The sequence below is a fragment of the Coregonus lavaretus genome (assembly GCF_964263955.1).
Source record: "Coregonus lavaretus genome assembly, chromosome: 21".
Taxonomy (NCBI): Eukaryota; Metazoa; Chordata; class Actinopteri; order Salmoniformes; family Salmonidae; genus Coregonus; species Coregonus lavaretus.
The window spans coordinates 4,011,256-4,034,286 of NC_140008.1; the positions used below are offsets into that span (position 1 = coordinate 4,011,256).

At 45.8% G+C, this 23,031-nt stretch overlaps 1 pseudogene across 1 annotated transcript in view; it reads left to right on the top strand.

Moving 5' to 3' along the window:
* LOC311148591 (myelin regulatory factor-like) overlaps positions 1-23,031 on the top strand; it is a 62,815-nt pseudogene that overhangs the window by 18,715 nt on the left and 21,069 nt on the right. Inside the window, exons 2-4 of the transcript XR_014615652.1 lie at positions 17,354-17,444; positions 17,818-18,081; positions 19,631-19,692. The product of XR_014615652.1 is annotated as a myelin regulatory factor-like (transcript). The remainder of the gene's footprint in view (positions 1-17,353; positions 17,445-17,817; positions 18,082-19,630; positions 19,693-23,031) is intronic.

Genomic DNA, 23,031 nt, shown 5'->3' on the forward strand with positions numbered 1-23,031 from the left:
CGCTAATTCGTTGATTTATATGTTGAAGAGGGTGGATCTCACCCCACGGCCCTGAGGAAATAAATGTGTGTGTTTATTGTCAATTTTAACTGCACACTTGTTGTTTGTGTACATAGATTTTATGCTTTCCCCCCATCACCGCTTTCCATCAATTTGTATAGCAATTGAGTCAAAAGCTTTTTTGAAATCAACAAAGCATGAGAAGACTTTGCTTTCGTTTTGTTTGTCGATAAGGGTGTGCAGGGTGTATACGTGGTCTGTCGTATGGTATTTTGGTAAGAAGCCAATTTGACATTTGCTCAGGACGTTGTTTTCACTGAGGAAATGTTGGAGACTGCTGTTGATGATAATGCAGAGGATTTTTCAGAGTTTGCTGCTGACGCATATTCCACAATAATTATTGGGGTCAAATTTGTATCCGCTTTTGTGGATTGGGGTGATCAGACCTTGGTGCCAAATATTGGGGGAAGATGCCAGAGCTGGGGATTATGTTAAAAAGTTTAAGAATAGGCCATTTGAATTTGTGGTCTGTATATTTTATCGTTTCATTAAGTACAGTATACCATCAACACCACAGGCCTTTTTGGGTTGGATAATCCAGTGGGTTCTGGTAGTCTTTAACAGCTGATTCTAAGTTTTGCAAATGGTAATGTCTATGTTTTTGCTCTTTGTTAAATGGCCAAAAAGGTTGAAGAAGTGGTTTCTCCATTTATCTCCATTTTGGATCGATAACACTTCGTGTTGTTTGTTTAGTGTGTTCCAATTTTCCCAGAAGTTATTTGATTCCATGGCGTCTTCAATCACAATGAACTGTTTTCTGTCATGCTGTCTTATTAATTATTGATTTCCCCCTCTAGGATGGAGAAGCTGTCTTCATTAAAGTATTGTGATTCTAGTGGGGGGATATAGGTAGCACACAGGAGGACATTTTTCTCTGTTGAGATCATTTCCTTTTGAATTTCCAGCCAAATGTAAAATGATCCTGTTTTGATTAATTTAATAGAGTGAGTTAGGTCTGCTCTATACCAAATTAGCATACCCCCTGAGTCTCTTCCCCGTTTCACACCTGGTAGTTTGGTGGATGGGACTACCAGCTCTCTGTTACCTAGAGGGCAACCAGTGGGTCCATCTCCTCTATACCATGTTTCTTGTAGGATGACAATGTCTGTATTTCAAATTTCTTTGGTGAAGTCCAGGTTCCTGCTCTTTAGTCCAAAGGCAGATGACCTCAGGCCTTGGATATTCCAGGATGAGATAGTGAAGGCTTTGTGTTCCATAAAGTGTCTAATGTTGTTGGTCGTGTGGTTTGGCCTCAGGCCAGTAATTGTGAGCAGAGCCTACTGAGCATCTGGTACATGCCATTGGCCTGGGCTAGTGTAAGAGTGGGGTGTTGGGCCTGTTTTGCTGTTCATGGCCTGGGCGTATGTGTGACTTTCATTTTGAGGCGCTCTTTGCGGGAGTGGGGGGCCTGGGGTGGGTAGGAGGGGCATAGGTCTGATCTGAGGGGGCCTAAATGGGGTGTGGGCATGGTTGGTTTGGGGGGTATTGATTGGTTGGGGTGGGGTGGGGGAGTGGATGTTGTTGGTGGTCCTGTGGTCTGGATGTAGGTCCTCTCTGCGTGGGTCCTCTGCTCTGTGTAGGTCCGGGGAGGGGGGGGGGGGTACCCGCAGTTCTGGGAGAGTGTCTCGCTGGTCTGGGCGGGGTGTCTGTTGATCTGTTGCTCCTGTGTGAGGTGTTGGGGCTGCGGTTGAGGGCGATATCCTTTAGGGTCCGGGCGAAGGTGGGCACTGCTGCCTTGTATAGGTGGACCTGGTCGTAAAGGCTGTTCAAGTCTAAAAGTTTGTTTTCTTGTATGTATTTCCCGTTTGAATCCATAAGTAGTACAATCTGTGGCTTGTGTATGTCCTCATTCCCTCCCTCCGTATACCATTCCCTCCCTCCGTATACCATTCCCTCCCTCCCTCCGTATACCATTCCCTCCCTCCGTATACCATTCCCTCCCTCCGTATATCATTCCCTCCCTCCGTATATCATTCCCTCCCTCCGTATACCATTCCCTCCCTCCGTATACCATTCCCTCCCTCCGTATACCATTCCCTCCCTCCGTATACCATTCCCTCCCTCCGTATATCATTCCCTCCCTCCGTATACCATTCCCTCCCTCCGTATACCATTCCCTCCCTCCGTATATCATTCCCTCCCTCCGTATACCATTCCCTCCCTCCGTATACCATTCCCTCCCTCCGTATACCATTCCCTCCCTCCGTATATCATTCCCTCCCTCCGTATACCATTCCCTCCCTCCGTATATCATTCCCTCCCTCCGTATACCATTCCCTCCCTCCGTATATCATTCCCTCCCTCCGTATACCATTCCCTCCCTCCGTATATCATTCCCTCCCTCCGTATATCATTCCCTCCCTCTGTATACCATTCCCTCCCTCTGTATATCATTCCCTCCCTCCGTATACCATTCCCTCCCTCTGTATATCATTCCCTCCCTCCGTATATCATTCCCTCCCTCCATATATCATTCCCTCCGTATATCATTCCCTCCCTCCGTATATATCATTCCCTCCCTCCGTATATCATTCCCTCCGTATACCATTCCCTCCCTCCGTATATCATTCCCCCCTGGGGCGGCAGGTAGCTTAGTGGGTAAGAGCGTTGTGCCAGTAACCGAAAGGTCGAGCCGACTAGGTGAAAAGTCTGTCGATGTGCCTTTAAGCAAGGCACTTAACCCTAATTGCTCCTGTAAGTCGCTCTGGATAAGAGCGTCTGCTAAATGACTAAAATGTAAAAAATTTAAAATCATTCCCTCCCTCCGTATATCATTCCCTCCCTCCGTATATCATTCCCTCCCTCTGTATATCATTCCCTCCCTCCGTATATCATTCCCTCCCTCCGTATATCATTCCCTCCCTCCGTATATCATTCACAGCCCTGCCACTCCCTCTTTCTCTGTCTCCTCCCACCTACCTTCCCACCCTCCATCTCTCCTTCCCTCTTTCTCTCTCCTCCCACCTACCTTCCCACCCACCTTCTCTCTTTCTCTGTCTCCTCCCACCTACCTTCCCACCCTCCATCCCTCCTTCCCTCTTTCTCTGTCTCCTCCCACCTACCTTCCCTCCTTCCATCTCTCCTTCTCTCTTTCCCTCTCTCCTTCCACCTCTCCATATTCCCATGTCCCAGTCCCAGCCCCATCGCTCCCCATAATCCCTGGAGCTAGGTCGACCGGCCCGGTGCATCCAGTGCTGTTGTGTCCTCCTCTCTCTCTCCCCCTCTCTTTCCCACTCTCTCTCCCATTCCCTCCCTCTCTCTCTCTCTCCTTCCCTCTATCTCTCTCCTAATCCCTGGAGCTAGGTCGACCAGCCCGTTGCGTCGGGTGCCGGTGTGCGACAAGAGCTGTGTGTGGCGGACTGGTACAGCCCTGTCTCATGACTGGACTGGGGAGTAATCCCCATTACAACACACACACACACACACATGCACACGGTCGCACGGACATTGGTAACCCCAAACTGCTAATCTCAGGCAGGTCTCAGGAGGAAAGAGCAAAGAGTTACCACAGCGGCTGTAGAGAAAGAATGATGTGAAAAATAGAGAGGGATTTTATCTTCTCAGTTTTCAGTTCAGGCGTTCTCTCTCATCTTCAGAACCATGCTTTGGCTACACGCAGGTACCCTGATTATCTCTGTCTCTCTGATTATCTCTGTCTATCTCTCTCTCTCTGTCTCTCTCTCTCTCTGTGTCTCTCTGTCTATCTCTCTCTCTCTCTGTCTCTCTCTCTCTCTCTCTCTCTCTCTCTCTCTCTCTCTGTCTCTCTGTCGCTGTATCTGTCTATCTCTCTCTCTGTCTCACTGTCTCTCTCTGTGTGTCTGTCTGTCTCTATCTCTGTCTCTCTCTCTGTGTGTCTGTCTCTCGCACTAGACCGTTATGTGCTCTGTCTTTGATGGGGGTTTCCTGTCTTTGATGGGTGGTTTCCTGTCTTTGATGGGTGGTTTCCTGTCTTTGATGGGGGGTTTCCTGTCTTTGATGGGGGGTTTCCTGTCTTTGATGGGTAGTTTCCTGTCTTTGATGGGTGGTTTCCTGTCTTTGATGGGGGGTTTCCTGTCTTTGATGGGGGGGTTTCCTGTCTTTGATGGGGGGTTTCCTGTCTTTGATGGGGGGTTTCCTGTCAGTCATGTTATTTGACCGTGGTCTTTTTTCCATCCTGTTCATCTCGAGGTTTCCTTTGGATTGAATTCTATATATGTGGTTCTTTAGACATGGGTTTCAGATTATTATTTTATTTTTTATGGTTTGTATTTATTTATATTGGTCTAATCGAATATATAATATTTCAGGACAGAACTGCGATACTTGCTCAGACCTGTGAAAATACAATATATTGGTTTTCTAGTTGAGCGGAGGACAAGGAAGCTAAGAGGTTTAAAGGGCTAGTTAACGTTTTAACTTAGATTGCAGGGGTGAAGTATCCCTTTAAGATACTCATAGACATCTAATGAAAGAATAGCTTTACTCACGCTCTGACCGTTGAGAACACGGTGACCAGTTAAGGTGACCAGTTTCTCTAATTGATGTAACTTGTTACCCCTTTGTATTTTAACAGTGTGATACAGTTTTATGACTTGGGTGCAGTGGCAGTCTTTGTATTGTAACATCTTAGGCCAGTGTGATACAGTTTTATGACTTGGGTGCAGTGGCAGTCTTGTATTTTGATACAACAATATTGTGATTATGGTTAAAACTGTAAAGTGTGTGTGTGTGTGTGTGTGTGTGTGTGTGTGTGTGTGTCATGCTAGGTCATATTGACAGTGTGTTAATATTATGGACTTTGCTCTATGTGCTGCTGGGAATGTGATTAATTATTAACACACCACACACACACACACACACACACCACACACACACACACACACACACACACACACACACACACACACACACACACAATTTAAATCATTTGCTTCCACAGAGCAGGCAGCATTCATACACTATACCAGAGTTTCCTAAAAACAGTCCTGGGGACCCCAAGGGTTTTTTTTTGTTTGTATTTTTTCCCCCTAGCGCTACACAGCTGATTCAAATAATCAAAGCTTGATGATTAGATGATTATTTGAGTCAGTTGTGAAGTTCTAGGGCAAATAAAACAACCGAAACGTGCACCCCTTGGGGTCCAGAGGACTGAGTTTGTGAAACACTGCACTATGCTGTACTATACTGTAGTCCGCTGCACAAATGAGTGAGTGAATTCTGAACTATCATACAAAGTTATCATTGTGTTATTCTGTGCTACGTTGCTATTGGAAACAACTCCGTGGCCACCCAGTGCCTGAGAGTCTTCCCTGAGATTGGAAGGTTGTGGGTTCGATCCCTGGTCGAGTCAAACCCGAAGACTGTAAAAATGGCTCGGACAAGACTCATATGCTCTTACGTCTAAACTGAGAGTGGACAAAACATTAAGAACACTTTCCTAATATTGAGTTGCATCCCCCCCCCCCCCCCCTTTTTGCCCTCAGAACAGCGTCAATTCGTCGGGGGCTTGGAATCTACAAGGTGTCGAAAGCGTTCCACATGGATGCTGGCCCACGTTGACTCCAATGCTTCCCACATTTGTTTCAAGTTGGCTTGGTGGACCATTCTTGATACACACGGGAAACTGTTGAGTGTGAAAAACCCAGCAGCGTTGCAGTTCTTGACACACTCAAACCGGTGCGCCTGGCACCTACTACCGTACCCCGTTCAAAGGCACTTAAATCTTTTGTCTTGCTCATTCACCCTCTGAATGGCACACATACACAATCCATGTCTCAATTGTCTCAAGGCTTAAAAATCCTTCTTTAACCTGTCTCCTCACCTTCATCTACACTGATTGAAGTGGATTTAACAAGTGACATCATCAAGGGATCATAGCTTTCATCTGGATTCACCTGGTCAGTCTATGTCACGGAAAGAGCAGGTGTTCTTAATATTTTGTATACTCATTGTACAATGGCATTGGTTAGTGTTCTGCTGCAAGAGGAATCAGGGGGACAGACATTAGGTTGATATGAGTCATGATTAATGCACACACACACACTGAACCTCCTCTGTTTGTTTTCATCTGGGGTTATTACACGGTGGACAATTCAGGCATTGAAACGCTGTTATAACACACACACACACACACACACACACACACACACACACACACACACACACACACACACACACACACACACACACACACACACACACACACACACACACACACACACACACACACACACACACACACACACTGTCCCCTTCCCTAGTCCTAATCTGAAAAGGGCAGTCTGTCTGTCTGTCTGTACGGTCGTTGTCTTGACAATCATAGCGTTGTTCCCTGTTGGCCACAGCTGGACAGAGCAGGACATGGAGGAGAGCCAGAGATATTTATTTATCTAGTATCCATCGACACTATTTCAAACTCTACTATAGTAGTGATGCACTGCTTATAGACCCTATAGGTTACATTATTATACCCTTCGGTGTAGTTTACATTACCGGACAGACACAAAAAAACAGAAATAACTAATAATTGAACGTTCAGAATGACCGCAGCGTCGGCGATAAAACACAAAGATAGAAAGGATGTTGTAGTTTTAGTGTCGAAGGGGACCGAGCATCCACCAGTCTAGTGTCCACCGTATATCAAACTCAGATAACTGGGTGACTTACTGCCTGTACTGTAGGTTACATTATCACCACATAGTTGGTCTTGAGAAGCGGAGTACAGGTTGGATTCGTGTAGCGATCTATTAGAAGCAGAGTACAGGTTGGATCTATTTTGATGAAGTTCTCTTGTTGTCATCCCGTGTTCAAACCTATCGTTTTGTCTTTCCTCTTCAATGAGAAGCCGTCACTTTTCTATACTTTCTGTAGAATGGATCACTCTTTCCTAATGTCTCTCACTATATCATTCTGTTATATTCTCCTCTCTCTCTCTCTCTCTCTCTCTCTCTGTCTCTGTCTCTGTCTCTGTCTCTGTCTCTGTCTCTGTCTCTGTCTCTGTCTCTGTCTCTGTCTCTGTCTCTGTCTCTGTCTCTGTCTCTGTCTCTGTCTCTGTCTCTCTCTCTCTCTCTCTCTCTCTCTCTCTCTCTCTCTCTCTCTCTCTCTCTCTCTCTCTCTCTCTCTCTCTCTCTCTCTCTCTCTCTCTCTCTCTCTCTCTCTCTCTCTCTCTCTCTCTCTCTCTCTCTCTCTCTCTCTCTCTCTCTCTCTCTCTCTCTCTCTCTCTCTCTCTCTCTCTCTCTCTCTCTCTCTCTCTCTCTCTCTCTCTCTGTCGCTCTTCCTTACCATCCCCCTATTCACCTCCCCCTCCATCTCTTACATGCCTTCTTTCATCTCCCCCTCCCTCTCCCCCTATTCTCTCCGCCTCCCTCTCTCCCTCCCCTCCCTCTCTCAGTCTCTCCCTCTCCGGTTATCAGTCCTGCCAGCCTGAATTTACTGCCAGTTTGGGTGGGGTGCACATCTGGACTTTATTTAAGGGAAAACCATCCTTCTCCTCCTCCTCTCCTCTCCCCTCCCCCTCTCCTCCTCCCCCTTCCCCCTGGCTCTGACATGTATTCACAAACCTCAACCTACAACTGACCATTTATATTTTTATTTCCAAGACAAGTGACTGTGTCTGGACCCATAGAGTTGGACTTTGTCCCAAATGTCACCCTATTCCCCATGTGGGGCACTACTTCGATGACTGGGGACAAGAATTCGGCCCTGGCATTTTATCCACACCAGCCCACATCACTGGGCTCAGCCAACTCACCCCACCAGCCACACACACACCCTCCCCACACACACACACCCTGACCCCACACACACACCCTGACCCCACACACACACACCCTGACCCCACACACACACCCTGACCCCACACACCCTACTGAGACACAGGCAGTAGTGCTGACATAACATTGAGAGTACAGTACAGTGTTTCTGTACCAGTGACTGGGGATACATGGTCCTCCTCCTCTTTCGAAACCAGCTCTTGTTTAAAATAAATACAACATGTAAAAAAAAAAAACACTGGAGGAGATACAACTCACCGCTATAACTGTTCCTCTGTCTGGAGATACAACTCACCACTATAACTGTTCCTCTGTCTGGAGATACAACTCACCACTATAACTGTTCCTCTGTCTGGAGATACAACTCACCACTATAACTGTTCCTCTGTCTGGAGACACAACTCACCGCTATAACTGTTCCTCTGTCTGGAGACACAACTCACCACTATAAACTGTTCCTCTGTCTGGAGACACAACTCACCGCTATAACTGTTCCTCTGTCTGGAGACACAACTCACCGCTATAACTGTTCCTCTGTCTGGAGACACAACTCACCACTATAACTGTTCCTCTGTCTGGAGATACAACTCACCACTATAACTGTTCCTCTGTCTGGAGATACAACTCACCACTATAACTGTTCCTCTGTCTGGAGATACAACTCACCACTATAACTGTTCCTCTGTCTGGAGATACAACTCACCACTATAACTGTTCCTCTGTCTGGAGATACAACTCACCACTATAACTGTTCCTCTGCTCTAGACATTTGGTTAGCCTCCCTGTTGGGCTGTCTGTCTGTCTCAGCATCTTCTCTGCTGTCACTTTTCTTTTTGTCTGCCTGCCTGCATGCATGCCTGCCTGCCTGCCTGCCTGCCTGCCTGCCTGCCTGCCTGCCTGCCTGCCTGCCTGCCTGCCTGCCTGCCTGCCTGCCTGCCTGCCTGCCTGCCTGCCTGCCTGCCTGCCTGCCTGCCTGCCTGCCTGCCTGCCTGCCTGCCTGCCTGCCTGCCTGCCTGCCTGCCTGCCTGCCTGCCTGCCTGCCTGCCTGCCTGCCTGCCTGCCTGCCTGTCTGTCTGTCTGTCTGTCTGTCTGTCTGTCTGTCTGTCTGTCTGTCTGTCTGTCTGTCTGTCTGTCTGTCTGTCTGTCTGCTTAAGCCTTATACGTTCTAAAAGCCAAGCTAATGACTTTGGCTATATTGCTAATTAGTGCCTGTCTGTCTGTCTGTCTAGTGCCTGTCATGTGTTCCCCTGAATCAACACCTATCATAAGTCTTAATAACTATCACAGGGCTCCAGACTAACAGTTTACTCTGGTGTGTTTACTAGTTAGTAGGAGCCCCATTAACTGTTGCTCAAGCAGCAGCTACTCTTCCTGGGGTCCACACACAACATAGAACATGATACAGAACATCAATAGACAAGAACAGGTCAAGGACTGAACTACACACATTTTAAATAAGAACAATGGAACCAAAAAAGTTTATACTGACAGTTACGCATTACTGACAGTTACACATTACTGACAATTACATATTACTGACAGTTACACATTACTGACAGTTACACATTACTGACAATTACATATTACTGACAGTTACACATTACTGACAGTTACACATTACTGACAATTAAATATTACTGACAGTTACACATTACTGACAGTTACACATTACTGACAATTAAATATTACTGACAGTTACACATTACTGACAGTTACACATTACTGACAATTACATATTACTGACAGTTACACATTACTGACAGTTACACATTACTGACAGTTACACATTACTGACAGTTACACATTACTGACAGTTACACATTACTGACAATTAAATATTACTGACAGTTACACATTACTGACAGTTACACATTACTGACAATTACATATTACTGACAGTTACACATTACTGACAGTTACACATTACTGACAATTAAATATTACTGACAGTTACACATTACTGACAGTTACACATTACTGACAATTAAATATTACTGACAGTTACACATTACTGACAGTTACACATTACTGACAATTACATATTACTGACAGTTACACATTACTGACAGTTACACATTACTGACAGTTACACATTACTGACAGTTACACATTACTGACAGTTACACATTACTGACATTTACACATTACTGACAGTTACACATTACTGACAGTTACACATTACTGACAATTAAATATTACTGACAGTTACACATTACTAACAGTTACATAGTACTGCCACTTATATATTACTGACAGTTAAGTATTACTGACAGTTACACATTACTGACAGTTACATATTACTGACAGTTACACATTACTGACAGTTACACATTACTGACAATTAAATATTACTGACAGTTACACATTACTGACAGTTACATAGTACTGCCACTTACATATTACTGACAGTTAAGTATTACTGACAGTTACACATTACTGACAGTTACATATTACTGACAGTTACACATTACTGACAGTTACATATTATTGACAGTTACACATTACTGACAGTTACATAGTACTGACAGTTACATATTATTGACAGTTACACATTACTGACAGTTACATAGTACTGACAGTTACACATTACTGACAGTTACATAGTACTGCCACTTAAACATTACTGACAGTTAAGTATTACTGACAGTTACACATGACTGACAGTTACATATTATTGACAGTTACACATTACTGACAGTTACATAGTACTGACAGTTACACATTACTGACAGTTACACATTACTGACAGTTACATAGTACTGCCACTTAAACATTACTGACAGTTAAGTATTACTGACAGTTACACATGACTGACAGTTACATATTATTGACAGTTACACATTACTGACAGTTACACATTACTGACAGTTACATAGTACTGCCACATAAACATTACTGACAGTTAAATATTACTGACAGTTACACATTACTGACAGTTACATATTACTGACAGTTACATATTACTGACAGTTACATATTATTGACAGTTACACATTACTGACAGTTACATATTACTGACAGTTACCCACACATTAGTACATATACATATAATAAGAGTTATTTAGATCAAATAGAGGAGAGGCATTGTGCTTTGAGGTGTTCCTTTTTTTAGGTGGAAGGCAGTTCCATGTGATCATATATAATACTGTACGTTGTCTTTAATTCACTCTGGATTTGGGGACAGAGAAGAGACCCCTGGTGGCATGTCTGGTGGGGTAAGTATGTCTATCAGAGCTGTGTGACACGTAAGTTGATTTTACAGACAATATAGAATTTTCAACAAATTTACATTTCTCTCAAAAACAAGAGAATTGATGCAGTCAATCTCTCCTCTACTTTGAGCCAAAAGAGACTGACGTGCATACCGTTTGACATTAGCCATCTGTGTACATTGAAGGGCAAGATGTTCTGCTCTGTTCTGGGCCGGCTGCAGCTTTTCTAGGTCCTTCTTGGAAGCACTTGGACCATGTCAATAGTCAAGATTAGATTAAACTAGAGCCTGTTGGGTGCCACTAACTTTTACAGTTGGTGAGACAAGCCCATAATCATCACAACGTCATTCACAGTGCTCTATTAACAAGTATAATGAATTGACTACTAAGGTTTTCAAGAAAAACTTTGTTTCATCTAACACGTCCAAGCAAGAATTCATGATTCAAAGTATTTTTATGTGCAACCTAATCCAGTGACTGTCATGCATTTTTGGGTTGACAATTAGATTACAGTTGCTATTTTTCGAAATAGGACTCCGGAATTTCCAGAATGTTTTTTGTTCAATAGAGATGAATGACATATAAAGTACCAGTCAAAAGTTTGGACACACCTACTCTCATTCCAGGGCTTTTTCTTTATTTTGACTATTTCCTTGACGACAGCTTTACAAACTCTTCGCATTCTCTCAACCAGCTTCATGTGGTAGTCACCTGGAATGCATTTCAAGTAACAGGTGTGCCTTCTTAAAAGTTAATTTGTGGAATTTCTTTCCTTCTTATTGCGTTTGAGCCAATCAGTTGTGTTGTGACAAGATGGGAGGTGGGGGGGGGGTGGGGGGGGGGGTATACAGAAGATAGCCCTATTTGGTAAAAAACCAAGTCCATATTATGGCAAGAACAGCTCAAATAAGGAAAGAGAAACAACAGTCCATCATTACTTTAAGACATGAAGGACAAACACTTTGATTTTGACAGCAGCAGGGCCCAGCGAGGGGCAGGACAAACACTTTGATTTTGACAGCAGCAGGCCCAAGCGAGGGGCAGGGCAGGACAAACACTTTCATTACAGGAATCATGAGGAGAAGAAACTTTACTGTTTGACCAAATCATAGTTTTAGCCGCCAAAATAATAGGTGACAATGTATAATGTTTCTACGTATAGAAACCCTGTCTGTTCTTTACCATCCATGATCTAACTGATGACACCCTGTCTGTCCTTTATAAATAATAAATAATATGCCATTTAGCAGACGCTTTTATCCAAAGCGACTTACAGTCATGTGTGCATACATTTTTACGTATGGGTGGTCCCGGGGATCGAACCCACTACCCTGGCGTTACAAGCGCCATGCTCTACCAATGATCTAACTGATGAAACCCTGTCTGTTCTTTACCATCCATGATCTAACTGATGACGGAGTCGGAGCAGCTCTCTTTGCTGATGCCACGTTTTACTTTGAATGTGAGTTTGCGTGACCTCGGCTCAGCCTGTCAGAATATTTATATGAAAACAACATTTATGTGTGTGTAAAACTTGACCAAACCACCCAACAAAAAATTGTCCAGCCCATCTAGCATTTGCCAGAAGGCCAATCTGCCCCTACATATGACATGTTGAATGGAAAGAGAGAGAGAGAGAGAGAGAGAGAGAGAGAGAGAGAGAGAGAGAGAGAGAGAGAGAGAGAGAGAGAGAGAGAGAGAGAGAGAGAGAGAGAGAGAGAGAGAGGGAAACTGAAAGAAACAGAGAGAGATGATTGATGAAAACACCCAGATTCACATCAACGTGACCGCAGTAGAGAGAGTCACAATGTTTTAAGTTCCTTGGCGTCCACATAACCGAGGACTTGTCATGGACCAACAACACCACCACTCTTGTCAAGAGGGCGCAACAGCATCTCTACTTCCTAAGGCGGCTGAAGAAATTTGGCATGCCACCCCGGGTCCTCTCAAAATACTACCGCTGAACCATCAAGAGCCTCCTGACCGGTTGCATCACGGCTTGGTACAGGAATTGCTCCGTCCACGACTGCAAGGCCCTCCAGCGGGTGGTGAAGATGGCCCAGTACATCACTGGGACCGTGCTCCCACCCATCCAGGACATCACTGGGACCGTGCTCCCACCCATCCAGGACATCACTGGGACCATGTTCCCACCCATCCAGGACATCACTGGGACCATGTTCCCACCCATCCAGGACATCACTGGGACCATGTTTCCACCCCATCCAGGACATCACTGGGACCATGTTCCCACCCATCCAGGACATCACTGGGACCATGTTCCCACCCCATCCAGTACATCACTGGGACCATGTTCCCACCCCATCCAGTACATCACTGGGACCATGTTCCCACCCCATCCAGGACATCACTGGGACCATGTTCCCACCCATCCAGGACATCACTGGGACCATGTTCCCACCCCATCCAGGACATCACTGGGACCATGTTCCCACCCCATCCAGGACATCACTGGGACCATGTTCCCACCCCCCATCCAGGACATCACTGGGACCATGTTCCCACCCATCCAGGACATCACTGGGACCATGTTCCCACCCCATCCAGTACATCACTGGGACCATGTTCCCACCCCATCCAGTACATCACTGGGACCATGTTCCCACCCCATCCAGGACATCACTGGGACCATGTTCCCACCCATCCAGGACATCACTGGGACCATGTTCCCACCCCATCCAGGACATCACTGGGACCATGTTCCCACCCCATCCAGTACATCACTGGGACCATGTTCCCACCCATCCAGGACCTCCACTTGAAACAGTGCCTGAGGAAGTACCGCAGCATCATCAAGGACCCCCCACACCCCCCAGCCACGAGCTGTTCTCTCCCTTACTGTCAGCCAGACGGTACCGGAGCATGAGGTCTGATACCAACAGGCTCAGAGACAGTTTCTATCTACAAGCCATCAGACGGTACCGGAGCATGAGGTCTGATACCAACAGGCTCAGAGACAGTTTCTATCTACAAGCCATCAGACTGTATTGGAGCATGAGGTCTGATACCAACAGGCTCAGAGACAGTTTCTATCTACAAGCCATCAGACGGTACCGGAGCATGAGGTCTGATACCAACAGGCTCAGAGACAGTTTCTATCTACAAGCCATCAGACGGTACCGGAGCATGAGGTCTGATACCAACAGGCTCAGAGACAGTTTCTATCTACAAGCCATCAGACTGTACCGGAGCATGAGGTCTGATACCAACAGGCTCAGAGACAGTTTCTATCTACAAGCCATCAGACTGTACCGGAGCATGAGGTCTGATACCAACAGGCTCAGAGACAGTTTCTATCTACAAGCTATCAGACTGCTGAACACTTGAACTGGACTGACCACCTGCTCTGATTCTCTGCACCTTAGCACACATGCACTCACTCACACACACACACACACACACACACACACACACACACATACACACACACACACACACACACACACACATTCATGCTACACACACATACAACTGCTGCTACCAGACTCTTATTATGATTGCTAAATACTGCACAATTTAAACACTTGCACCCAAAACATAAATGTTGTCTTCCTGTATTATACTGATGCTAAATGTCTATTCTGTTCTACTGATCCATTTACTTTATATCGGTATTCTTACCTTTTATTATTTCTTATTGTTGTTGCATTGTCCAGAAGGAACCTGCAAGTAAGCATTTCATTGGACGGTGTACACCATGTGTATCCTGTACGTACGACTAATAAAACTTGAAACTTGATGAACAGTCGTTCAACCGTTGACTAATGTATGTGATGTGATACCTCAGTAACACCGGGGAGATATCACTGACCTCAGTAACACCGGGGAGATGTTACTGACCTCAGTAACACCGGGGAGATGTTACTGACCTCAGCACTGGAGCTCTTAGCTGTTACAGACCCCCCAGGCTGCTTTGTTGACCACCGTGGCTGGTTTCTGACCTTGGAATAAGTTCATTAACTGGATAATAAACCCTCCTGATGGGGCTTGACAACAACACTCCATAGGCCTTTTTACACAGCATGGTTCTAGAGCCCCAGGCTAAGGCAGCTGTTAGCCCAAGGCTAAGTGCAGTGTGAACGAGGCATTAGGTAAGACACCCAGTCTGAAATACCCTGTTGAAGGCATTTGCAAAACTTTCAAGCAAACTTCCCTTGTCCCATCAAGAGTTGCTGAATAACTTCTCATCTCAAGATGAAGGCATTTGCTGAATTGTTTTGCAGACTTTCCATTGTCCTACACTCCTAGATAAAAGGGTTCCAAAAGGGTTCTTCGGCTGTCCCCATAGGAGAGCCCTTTTTGTTTTCAGGTAGAACTCTTTTGGTTCCAGGTAGAACCCTTTTGGTTCCAGGTAGAACCATTTTGGTTCCAGGTAGAACCCATTTGGTTCCAGGTAGAACCCTTTTTGTTTTCAGGTAGAACTCTTTTGGTTCCAGGTAGAACCCTTTTGGTTCCAGGTAGAACCATTTTGGTTCCAGGTAGAACCCATTTGGTTCCAGGTAGAACCCTTTTTGTTTTCAGGTAGAACTCTTTTGGGTTCCAGAGAGTTCTCCTATGGGGACAGCCCCCCAAAAACGTTTAGGTTCTAGATAGTACCTTATTTATAAGAGTGTACCAATAACTTTGAATCTCAAGATATCCCATCTAGAACTATTTTCACGCTCTATCTTGCTCTCTCCCTTGTCAGGGAGAGACTGAGCGGTGCCTAAGCACTGATCAGTGAGATTTGAAATTGCGAGGGTTTTGAGACAGAGGGTGAAGAGAGAGAGAGAGAGAAAGAAAATAGTTTATCCAACACTAACAGATAAATTCTTGACATTCCGAACTGAGTAGCAGCTTAATCTATCAAAGACTGGGAGGGGGGGGGGGGGGGGGAGAGAGAGCAAGAAAGAAAGAGAGAGAGAGCGAGGGAGAGGTCTGGGGTTTTGTGGGTACAGAGAAAAAGTTGCTATCTAGAACCAAAAAGGGTACTTCTCCCCATAGGAGAATGAGAGAACCCTTTGAAGAACCCTTTTTGTTCCAGGTAGAACCCTTTTGGTTCCAGGTAGAACCCTTTTGGTTCCAGGTAGAACCCCCTCCACCCCTTCTCCACCTCTTTATTCTCACACTCACTCACTTTTTTATGGAAATCCCCCATCTGTTTTTACCCCCAAAAAATGGGAAGGGGGAAATGTTACCTTTTAGTGACAGAAAAAAGTTAATTTCTATTGGAAATATGTGTGCGTGTGTGTTTATGGGGATTATGGGGTTGGGTCATGTGTTTGGGATTTGGGGAGCTTTGGCTGAGAAGGGGTGAATATGCTCCCACGTCCCTGGTTGGAGTGAGAGGTGGAGTGGGGGATGAAAGGAGGTGTGGTGGTGAGAGGAGGGAAAGAATAGAGGGATTAATTATTTCACACGCCAACACTTAAACCAGCTCCCAGTATACCCAGTAAACTACGCAGAATTTAAAGAGTCACTGATGAAGATGATGATGATGAGGAGGAGGAGGTGAAGGAGGAGGAGGAGGAGGAGGAGGTGAAGGAGGAGGAGGAGGAAGAGGAGGAGGAGGAGGAGGTGAAGGAGGAGGAGGAGGTGAAGTAGTAGCATGTATTTTGGTACTTATGAAAGTAATAGTATGTAGTATTGTAGTAGTATAATTTTATATATTAGGACGATTTTTTAAAGTACGACAGAAAAAGAGGGAACTTGGTATGTCCGGATAATGAATTAACAGTCACCTGTACCCAAACATAAAACCACCTGTCAACACCAACTCACCTCTTAGTTCAAGCTTCCTGCACACACACACTCACTCACTCACTCACTCACTCACTCACTCACTCACTCACTCACTCACTCACTCACTCACACACACACACACACTCAGTCACTCACTCACTAACACACACACACTCACACACACACTCACTCACACACTCACACACTCACACACACACACACACACACACACACACACACACACACACACACACACACACACACACACTCACTCACTCACTCACTCAATCACTCACACACTCACTCACACACATTCACTCACTCACTCACACACACACACACTAACTCACTCACACACACACACACACACACACACACACACACACACACACTTACACACACGTACACCGTCTGGACTCAGTGTTCAGACCCCACGGTCGTTGGTGTACAGACCCAGTTCTCCATTCTCCATGATGTCGTCTCTAAAGAGCGAATTAGAATCCTACATCCCGTTTGGCATCAGAAGAGGAAATGTTTGAACGTGGTGACAGATTCCCAAACCGCCTCTCTCTCTCTGTCTCTCTGCAGGTCATGATATTACCAGCTCCTTGGAGCCAGCGAACATTGACACCAGTATTCTGGAGGACTACATCAGCAAGGAGGACGACAGCACTGACATGTGAGTGGCTCAGAGCGATTCATGAAAATTAATGTTTCAGGTAGTCAGTCCGGTTTTTTTTCTCTTTCGTTTATTGCCGAATGAATATGACCCTGTTCCCAGATCAGTTTTTTTTGCTGTATTTTGTACAATAACCATAGGAGTTGGCTACAGCACAAACAGATCTGGGACCAGCTTATAAATGCGACCCAACAACAACTATATCTAACCAGGGTCATCTTAATTTGGCACCAAACTGAAGAAAAAAAAACTACCTGGACTTCAACACGACAACTAATTCATATCATGTTATTCCATTGTGATTTCCAACTGAACCGATAACGATTAAACACAATTCTATCTTTTCTTCTCTGTGTGTTTTTTCTCTCTCCAGCTGTTTCTCTGAGGTCCACAGCGGTGCCCCAGGCCCTAACTCCTACTCATCAACCCAGGCCGGAGTCTCCTCCGCTGGGACTCTGAGATCCCCTATCTCCCTACGTCAGGGAAACCCCCACCCGACACCCTATCCCCCGCCCCCGCCCCCGGGCCTACTGAGACACAACAATTACCCCTGCCTGGGGCAACAGAACCACCAGCAGAACCACCAGCAGCAGCAGAACCACGTCAAGCCTGAACACAGAGGTCACTACACACCGGGGTGAGCTGACTGGATGAGGGGTCCGTGGAGTGAGCCATGCGTTTTCATATGGCTCTGGGTGGATGGAAACAGCTGATGATGTGTGTAGGAATGATGTTAGAGAAAGACGTCCCAGCAGGTTGCAGTGACATAATATTGCCTGCTGCTTTTGAAGCAGTTGTAATATCAAAGTGAGATTACAACTTCATTAAAAGATAATCACAGTAACTCAAATTGAACCAACTCTGCTTGCAGGAGCCAGTCTCAGACTCCCCCACCGGTTCAACGTTGAGTTTTGATTTACGTCTGGTTGAGTTGTCAACTAACGTGAATTCAACGTGGAATCAACATTAACACCGTGTCGTTGGAATTAGATTAAAAGTCGGGTGAAAATAAATACGAAATTCCCTTGCGTTGATGACTTTTTTTCAAATCAAAATCAGTTTTCCACGTTGATTCAACGTCATCACATATTTTGCCCAGGGGGTCATTTCGACAAAATCGTTTTTCTTCCTCACACAGTGAAACCAGACTCACACCCTAGTCAGAGTTCAGTTACATTTTGTAATCAGTGCTTGATTAACTCTACTTGGACAAATAAACCATTGGCCAGCAAAGAGGGGAGGGAGGGTGATATCAGAAACGAGTCATATTACAGAAACAACACACAGACATACAGACAGACAGACAGACAGACAGACAGATACACAGACAGACAGACTCAATGGCCTGGAAATAACTTGTCATCAATCAATTGCACAACAAACTAGAGATCATATCACTGTTTTTAGAAATATATGTATGAAAACAAAACTATCATTGTAGAGAAATTCTAAAATCGTATCCAGAGCGACTTACTGTTAGTGCGTTCGTCTTAAAGCAGCAATCCTTAGTTAAAACAATAACAAAGTGTTTTCCCGGTCAATAACAAAACGGAAGCCCCGCCTCTGTTTCTGTAAAAAGCTGAGGGAAATGAGAAATGTAACCACTCTCAATTTAATAGACTTACGCTATGGATGCAAGGATTGACCATCCATGATATCAACGTTCTAGTTGTAACCGTGTTTTGAGGATATATAGAGTTTGTTTACATTTACTTTGTTTACAAACATTGGAGTAAAACAAGCTTCTATTTAGGGTTCTGATGGCGTGTGACAGCTGAACTAAGCTCATGAGGCATTTATAAGTTATATTCTTCAACAATCAATGGGTACATATATCATTCAATTACAAGTACAAAAATGGATGTAGCAAATGCAGATTGGCCCTTTAAAGGGAAATTCCACTCAAAAACTATCTTGTGGTAATTATTTCATTAGTCCACTGTTGATACAGTCCCAAAATGTTTTGCATGTTAGCAATTAAGTTTTCAACTTTCAAAATACAGAAAGTGTCACAGTATGATGCGCTTTGCAAAAGGCTGTGACACTTTCTGTATTTTGAAAGTTATTTATCTTGAAAACGACATTCTGTATCACAGTCATAGTAGATAAAGTGTTTCCTCAATAAAGCAGCTATCAGCAAAGTCAGTGCTTTATCCCAACCATATGAATATCTCTCAATGTTCCAGGACACTCCCTGAGTCCCCCCCAGACTCCAGCTCTGAGCCATACTCCCCTCAGCAGGTCAATGGTAAGTCTGAGCCCTCTTTTGCCCCTGACTCTCTCCTGACTCTCTCGCCCCTGCCTCTCCTCTCCTCTCTCTCTCTCGCCCCTGCCTCTCCTCTCTCTCTCTCGCCCCTGCCTCTCCTCTCTCTCTCGCCCCTGCCTCTCCTCTCTCTCTCGCCCCTGCCTCTCCTCTCCTCTCTCTCTCTCGCCCCTGCCTCTCCTCTCTCTCTCTCGCCCCTGCCTCTCCTCTCTCTCTCGCCCCTGCCTCTCCTCTCCTCTCTCTCTCTCGCCCCTGCCTCTCCTCTCCTCTCTCTCTCGCCCCTGCCTCTCCTCTCTCTCTCTCTCGCTCCTGCCTCTCCTCTCTCTCTCTCTCGCCCCTGCCTCTCCTCTCTCTCTCGCCCCTGCCTCTCCTCTCTCTCTCTCTCGCCCCTGCCTCTCCTCTCTCTCTCGCCCCTGCCTCTCCTCTCTCTCTCTCGCCCCTGCCTCTCCTCTCTCTCTCGCCCCTGCCTCTCCTCTCCTCTCCTCTCTCTCTTTCGCCCCTGCCTCTCCTGACTCTCTCGCCCCTGCCTCTCCTCTCCTCTCTCTCTCTCGCCCCTGCCTCTCCTCTCTCTCTCTCGCCCCTGCCTCTCCTCTCTCTCTCGCCCCTGCCTCTCCTCTCTCTCTCGCCCCTGCCTCTCCTCTCCTCTCTCTCTCTCGCCCCTGCCTCTCCTCTCCTCTCCTCTCTCTCTCTCGCCCCTGCCTCTCCTCTCTCTCTCTCGCCCCTGCCTCTCCTCTCTCTCTCGCCCCTGCCTCTCCTCTCCTCTCTCTCTCTCGCCCCTGCCTCTCCTCTCCTCTCTCTCTCGCCCCTGCCTCTCCTCTCTCTCTCTCTCGCTCCTGCCTCTCCTCTCTCTCTCTCTCGCCCCTGCCTCTCCTCTCTCTCTCGCCCCTGCCTCTCCTCTCTCTCTCTCTCGCCCCTGCCTCTCCTCTCTCTCTCGCCCCTGCCTCTCCTCTCTCTCTCTCGCCCCTGCCTCTCCTATCTCTCTCGCCCCTGCCTCTCCTCTCCTCTCTCTCTCTCTCTCACCCCTGCCTCTCCTCTCAGGAGGAGTTAGTTAGTCAGGAATTTAGTTAACAGGGAGTTAGTTAGTCAGGAAGTGGTTGGTGACTCTAGACTCAGTCAGACAGGGAGTTATTTAGTCTAGAAGTGGTTGGTGACTCTGACAGGGAGTTAGTTAGTCAGGTGGAGGACTACGACGTGTCAGATCAGTGGAGGACTATGATGTGTCAGATCAGTGGAGGACTATGATGTGTCAGATCAGTGGAGGACTATGATGTGTCAGATCAGTGGAGGACTATGATGTGTCAGATCAGTGGAGGACTATGATGTGTCAGATCAGTGGAGGACTATGAGGTGTCAGATCAGTGGAGGACTACGATGTGTCAGATCAGTGGAGGACTATGACGTGTCAGATCAGTGGAGGACTACGACGTGTCAGATCAGTGGAGGACTATGACGTGTCAGATCAGTGGAGGACTACGATGTGTCAGATCAGTGGAGGACTACGATGTGTCAGATCAGTGGAGGACTACGATGTGTCAGATCAGTGGAGGACTACGATGTGTCAGATCAGTGGAGGACTATGATGTGTCAGATCAGTGGAGGACTACGACGTGTCAGATCAGTGGAGGACTACGATGTGTCAGATCAGTGGTAAAAGAGGGTGTGAAGCCGGAGAGATTGACTGATGATGCAGTATCCTTTCACAGGTAGGTGTGCAGTATATACTTACGGACAGAGGTACTGTATGGATGGCGTACCTAATGGCACCCTATTCCTTATATAGTGCACTGCTTTTGACCAGGACCGATAGGGATCAAAGGGCTCTGTTTAAAAGTAGTGCACTACGTAGGGAATAGGGTGCCATTAGGGACACAGCCTAGGTGTGCAGTATACATAGGTGTAAAGTTTCTCTACACAGGTAAAGTAGGTGTGTTCTAGACTCAAGCTGTGTTCTTGACTCAAGGTGTGTTCTAGACTCAAGGTGTGTTCTAGACTCAAGCTGTGTTCTTGACTCAAGGTGTGTTCTAGACTCAAGGTGTGTTCTAGACTCAAGTTGTGTTCTAGACTCAAGGTGTGTTCTAGACTCAAGGTGTGTTCTAGACTCAAGCTGTGTTCTAGACTCAAGTTGTGTTCTAGACTCAAGCTGTGTTCTAGACTCAAGGTGTGTTCTAGACTCAAGCTGTGTTCTAGACTCAAGGTGTGTTCTAGACTCAAGGTGTGTTCTAGACTCAAGCTGTGTTCTAGACTCAAGGTGTGTTCTAGACTCAAGGTGTGTCTATCCACCCACCTCTCTCTTCTGTGCCTCTGTTCAGATCAATAGATGTTACTAATCTCTTCTGGTCATTTGAATGGAAGAACAAGAGTTGGACAGAATTTGGTTAATAAGTTAATGTAAATCAATACATTCTTTACAGAGAAATTCCTGTCATTTATTCATCTAAACTTTATCCAATTTATCTGGAGACTAAATTTGATCATAGAAATTGAATACATCAAATATTTTAGCTGTATGGAATATCATGTTTGGTATGGTATCTAGATTCCAAGATCTGCAATCTTAAATACCTAATAGCTGGATTAGGTTTAGTATATTTCAATACATTTCTCATTGAAATTGTATGTATCTTTCTGAATTCCAACACAAGTTGTAGTAGGCTATACAAACTCACAAAGTAGCCTACTTACGTCAACACAATGTTCTCACGACCTGATCCCCACTCACACCTGTGTTGGTCTTTCCATTCAGTGAGAAGGTGTGGGAATGTCTTATCTGATTGGCTGAGCTCCAGGAAGGAACAATGGAAAGTACCATTAGCCTAGGGTGGAGGGAACCTGGACTAATTACACATTAGATGAAAAATGAAATATAATATTACAGTATTGGATATAGATCTCAGTGACGGGAAGGTTCACCAGATGGGAAGGTTCACCAGATGGGAATCTTCACCAGATGGGAAGGTTCACCAGATGGGAAGCTTCACCAGATGGGAAGGTTCACCAGATGGGAAGGTTCACCAGATGGGAAGGTTCACCAGATGGGAAGGTTCACCAGATGGGAATCTTCACCAGATGGGAAGGTTCACCAGATGGGAAGCTTCACCAGATGGGAAGGTTCACCAGATGGGAATCTTCACCAGATGGGAAGGTTCACCAGATGGGAATTTTCACCAGATGGGAAGGTTCACCAGATGGGAAGGTTCACCAGATGGGAAGGTTCACCAGATGGGAAGGTTAACCAGATGGGAAGGTTCACCAGATGGGAATTTTCACCAGATGGGAAGGTTCACCAGATGGGAAGCTTCACCAGATGGGAAGGTTCACCAGATG